This window comes from Balaenoptera acutorostrata, chromosome 21 (genome assembly GCF_949987535.1).
Source record: "Balaenoptera acutorostrata chromosome 21, mBalAcu1.1, whole genome shotgun sequence".
Lineage (NCBI taxonomy): Eukaryota > Metazoa > Chordata > Mammalia > Artiodactyla > Balaenopteridae > Balaenoptera > Balaenoptera acutorostrata.
In genome coordinates, this window is record NC_080084.1 from 8,916,968 (window position 1) to 8,922,967 (window position 6,000).

Genomic DNA, 6,000 nt, shown 5'->3' on the forward strand with positions numbered 1-6,000 from the left:
GGATAGGTGTGTAGGTGTGTAGGTTTGTGGACCCATTACTATAGTCAGGGTAAAGAACAGTTGCAGCACCACAAAGATCCTCATGTTGCTTTTTCATCTCCCTCCCAATCCCCTCCCTAATCTCTGACCCCTTCAGTCTCTAATCTGTTCTCCAGTTCTGCAACATTGCCATTTCAAGAATGCTTAATATAAATAGAATCACAGTATATGAGCTTTTGAGATTGGCATTTGGGGGTTGGGGTTTGCTCAACGTAGTACCCCACTGATTCATCCAAGTGGTTGCATGTATCAACAGTTCATTCCTTTTTATTGCTGAGTTGTAACTCAAGGTCTAGGTGTCCAGTTTGACCTTGCACCCATTGAAGACCTGTGGATTGTTTCCAGTGTTTGGCTATTATGAATAAAGCTGCTGGGAACATTCATGTGCAGATTTCTGTGTAAATGTAAGTCTTAATTTCTCTGGGATAAATGCCTCAGGGTGTAATTACTGGTTCACATGGTAATCACGTAGTTAGTTTTACAATAAACGGCCAAACTGTTTTCCAGAGTGGCTGTACCATTTTATTTCCTGCCAGCAATGTATGAGTGATCCAGTTTCTCTGCAGGTTTGCCAGCATTTGGTATTATCACTTTAAAAAAATGTAGCCCTTCTGATGAGTGTCTAGTGGTAGTTTATTGTGGAATAGGCTTCATTTTATGCCAATTTGTGTAGCACTGCTTTATAATTTCAATGGTAGTTTAAAACTGTTTATATCATTATATTCAGAATTGATACCCCACAGCATTGCCTTTCACTTCCATAGCGTTTTCACATATTTTAATCACATTTAACTTTTACTACCTTATGGCTTGTTATTATCATCATGCCCGCTTCTTTGGTGAAGAAATGGAGACAGCAAAAATAAAGAATTATGCAATGTCTCTCAGGAGAATAAAAATGTTTCTTGAGCAACTACTATATGCTAAGCCCGTCGTATCATATTTAATGACACAGCTATTTCTGCAAGTATATGCTGTCGTTCCTCATTGAAAGAGGATTTGAAAGTGCTTATAGCCATTAATACGTGATTGAGCTAAAATTGTCATGCATTTTCTTTGTCAAAAAAAAAATACAGACATAGGGACATATAGAGGGAAAAAACTCTACATATTATCTATAAACTATAAATACAGTTAATATGTTGATTATATATTTATATATACATAATATATATTATATGTATATACATATCACATATATTATATATAGAGAGATAATATAATAAATATATCATATGTGTGAATATATGTACAAATATACATATATATCATGTCTATAATAATATAGATATGATATAGAGAGACTCACTAGGAATTTTTGTGTATACATTTATGGCAGGTACTGCAGAATGGCTCACTGAGCTCCGTTTGAACTCCATACCAAAGGCTTTTCCTGCTAAGCTATATTGCTCAGCTGGCAAATGAAAGACCTGGGGCTAGAACCTGCGTATCTGATGTCGTGTCTGACAGGCTTTCCACCACAACAAAGCTACCTCTCCTTCTAACTTGAGAAGATAAAAAACACACCAAAGCAAAAGTCTTAGGGGACATTCTAATTTTGCATTTCTATTGATTAAAGTGTTTTCACCTTCATGTTTCATGTCTTCCAGCTCCTTCCCCATCTCTACTCCTGAGACAGTATCTTGGGCGGACTCTGTTTCCCAGCTCAGTGCTTCATGATGGGACGAGTGTACATCCCGGGGAGCATTAGTTTGATTGGAGCGTTCGGTACCTCATTGATTCACAGGGGCACGTCCTCTGGGAGGTGGGCTGCTGGGATTAGGAGACTGAACTGAGAACAGGGAGATGTAAGTTCAAGAACTAACCAACCTTGGGAAAGTCAGTTCACCACATTCTTAAAAGGCGATGTTTGGACCAGAGCATCTTCAAGGCACCTCCCAACTTTTTGATTGGCTTTGGTTTGTCTTTTGACTGTATCACTTGCTCTACATCACAGCCTTCGGTGAGCAAGGGTGGGTTGGAAGTCATCAGCTACTTCATCAGCATCAGGTTTTTTCAAGGATTCCTGACACCTTGGCCCCTTCTCAGAGATAAGATGTCCAGAGGGAAAAAAGAAGGTAGCCTTGCACACATGAAAGAATCTGGTTATTTCCTAGGGAGTACAGTTTCAAACAAAGGCACATACACACAAGTACATTCTCACTTCAAGAATTAAGATAAACAAAAAGAAAGCAGTAAAATTGCAAGCCTGTATTTCACTTCTAATTATCAGTAGTGACTTCCCCTGAGGTCCCTAGGATGGCCCTGGGTTAGATGATGGATTTGCTGCTTGTTCACATCGGTCACTTACTTGGCAGAGAGACATGACCTCTGTAGGCACAGAGATTGTATGTGGATCTCTGTAATAGAATACTCTTTGTCCACCATCATCCCTCCTGGTTTTCCCATGTTCCCTTTCCTTCACCAGGAGACATGGGATCGGGGGGCTGTTAAGTCACCGGGCTCCTCTGCCTTGTGCCACTACAGGGGTTAATAAATAATCGTGAAAGCCACGACTTGGCCTGCTGACATGGGACCTCCCAGAGCCCATTCTTACCCAACTGTTGTTGCATCCCTTTAATTAGGGGACCAGCATCTGCTGAATAGTAATCCCTAACTGGAAGCACATAATAGAAAAATGAAACCCAGCCTTAGCTGGCCTCCACTTCTTACACTGTGAATGCCGGGAGGGACTTGGATATCATTCGGTCTAATACATTCATCTTAGAGGCAAGTAAACAGAGATTCCGAGACGGACAGCTGGGTAGCAGGAGAGCCAGGCTGGAGCTCAGGTTTCCTGCCTGCACTATTTCTCAGAACCTCACGTGTTTGAACCTGTGGCAGCTACCAATGTAAGACTGCTATAAAGAAACAGAGTCTGTTTCAGTTTTGTCTTGTTTGGGGCAGTGGGATGGTGGTATTTGGGGCCAGTATATGTGGGAGGCAGGGACTTAGCTATTAACTACTCCTGTGCTCCTAAGGCATCAGCTCCTAAACATCGGTAAATGACAGTGTAGCAAAACCGCAGAGACGTGACTGTCTCCCTATCACTGGCGCAGCTGTGATTTCTCAAATTCTAGAAAAAATGTTGTAAAAATATGGATCAGTATAATGATTCTACCACCTGAGACCCCTTCCATTTGGTGTGGAGAGTCAAGATAAGCATCAGAAAAAGATACACTGGAAAGATATCAAGGGTTACATACAAGGAAGGCAATTCAGCCAGCCGCAGCACCTCAAATGGCTTGTAATCTTAAGACCATTGCTTCTAACACATGGGACAAAATAGAAAACAATTTACAACAGGCTAGGGCCGGGTGGTATAATGAGGCAGAAATGCTACGGGAAACGCTACGGGAGTGGGAAATATGAATGTGTTGCTCACAGTTTTATTTCTGTGCCCAGCACAGCTCCTGGCATACAGTAACACCTTATTAGAAAAATACTCCATCTAATCTAGGATAGCGTTAGTGTAAGAAATGCCATTGTATTTTGTACTCTTGAGAAACAAAAACAGTGCCAATTAAACACTACATACCAGTGTTGGAGATGTTAAAATTTAAACCAAAAATGCACCTTAAAATCAATGAAATACAGTCCCTGTGAACAAATAGATGAATGAGTAACTTGGGTTAGAATCTTGGGGCGGTTGCTCACTGCATTTGTGACCTTTAGCAAATCACTTCAAGTGTCATGATCTTGAAATTAAAAAACAGTAATAATAAACCCTACCTCAAAGTTTTCTGATAATTATTAAAATATGTAGTTGATGATAAACTCTCTGTAAACGCAGAGTTTTAATAGAAAATGTTAATTCATTAGGTTTCAAACTTAACTCCTAAGTAAGAGTTGCAATGACTTGATAGGAAAGGATTTTTTTAGAATTACAGCATCATGAAAGGCTTATTGGAAACTGCAGGATGGGCACTGTGCCTTAAAAAACGGAGATGATTTGAACCAGGAGGGCATTTTTCACAGGCTTTAAATTGTCAGTAAGTGCAAGTCTTTGGTGAAAGCAGACTGAGAGAGACTGACATTAGACCCAGACCCAGAATAAAGGGCAGAAAGAAAGGCTGTTGCCCCCGATGTTTGTCTATAAAGAACAAAAGGTCAAAATGTAGCATCGCTTAACTCATTTCCAGGCACAACTTCTCGTATAACTGGTCAACCACAAATGACTTCTAAACCAGCAGAAAGAGACAAGTCTGGAACAGACATTTAAAACACTCCATTTTAGTGCTGACCTTGTCTGTTGAGTTTTTTTGTGTCACTCATGCTGGCAGTCGAGGTTAGCTGAAGTTCTGAAAAGAATAATGCAGGCTGTAATGTGGCTTACTAAAATTAAATGATTTTTTAAATTATGTGCCTTTTAAACCAATTATATGTGTCCCAAAAAGTTGTCCACTCCTGGAAGTAATGAAAGTAAAGTGGAGACCAATTACAGAAAAATAGAAAACACTTTACAAAGTTTCCTTGTTTTTCTGTGCATATTGATTCTGCCTTAGCAAATGGAAGTAAATTAGTAAGCAGAAGGGTTTCCTTAAACATTTGGTATCAACAAATGAACCTATCTATGAAACAGAAATAGAATCACAGACATACAGAATAGACTGGCGGTTGCCAAGGTGGAGGGGTTGGGGGAGGGATGGAGTGGGAGGCTGCGGTTAGTAGATGTAAGCTTTTATATAGAGAATGGATAAACAAGGTCCTACCATATAGCACAGAGAACTGCATTCAATATCCTATGATAAACCACAGTGGAAAAGAATATTAAAAAAAGAATGTATATATATGTATGACTGAATCACTTTACTGTACAGCAGTAATTAACACAACGGTGTAAATCAACTATACTTCAATAAAAATATTTGGTATCGAGTTCTGTTTAAGATATTTATTAACAGAAATCCCTTTGTTCTCTCCTCTACTAAATAAACAGTGAAAAATATTTAAGAAATATTACTGTGAAGGTATTATCCTGTCTAGCATTCTCTCCTGCATTTATCTAGCTTTGATGAGACCTGAGCCTTAATCTTTCTAATGTGACTATTTGGAGAAATGTTCCTTCTGATCATTTGACACAGGAGAAAGGTTGAATAAACATCCAAAAATGTAGATTTTCTCCAAGGCTCTTTTCCTTTTCTAGCAATTATCCCTTCAGGAAGCATTTCGGTTTCGTTTGACACAGTGATGTAGTGCAAGGATATTTTGGAAAAAAATTGGCACCTAACGTTTAATGAGTAAGCATTGAGTGCATAACCGGGTGCTGTATCCTCAATTCTGTTCCCAATGCTCCAAGGTAATGGTCCCTAATGTTTTGGAGCATCAGAAATTCTAAAGAGTATTTAAAAATACATGCTGGGGACTTTCCTGGTGGTGCAGTGGTTAAGAATCCGCCTGCCAATGCAGGGGACACAGGTTCGGGCCCTGGTCCAGGAAGATCCCACATGCGCGAAAACTAAGCCCGTGCGCCACAACGACTGAGCCTGCGCTCTAGAGCCTGCAAGCCACAACTACTGAACCCACGAGCCACAACTACTGAGCCCGCGAGCCACAACTACTGAGCCTGTACACCTAGAGCTGGTGCTCCACAACAAGAGAAGCCACCGCAATGGGAAGCCCGCGCACCGCAACGAAGAGTAGCCCCCACTCGCCACACCTAGAGAAAGCCCACACACAGCAACAAGATCCAACACAGCCAAAAATTACTTACTTACTTAATTAATTAATTAATTTAAAAATAAATAAATAAAAATACATGCTGATTTCCTATTCTAGACTTACTGAATCAGGATATCCGGAGCCCACAGGACCCCCGTCGTTAAGAATTCTCCATAAGTCATTAATGAATTCATCTCTTTATCATGGGCTGTAATCAACATCTATTGAGGATTACAGATGACAACCAATGGGAAATAAAAAATTTAGCTAGAATGCCTAAACTTGGACTTGGCAGGAGAA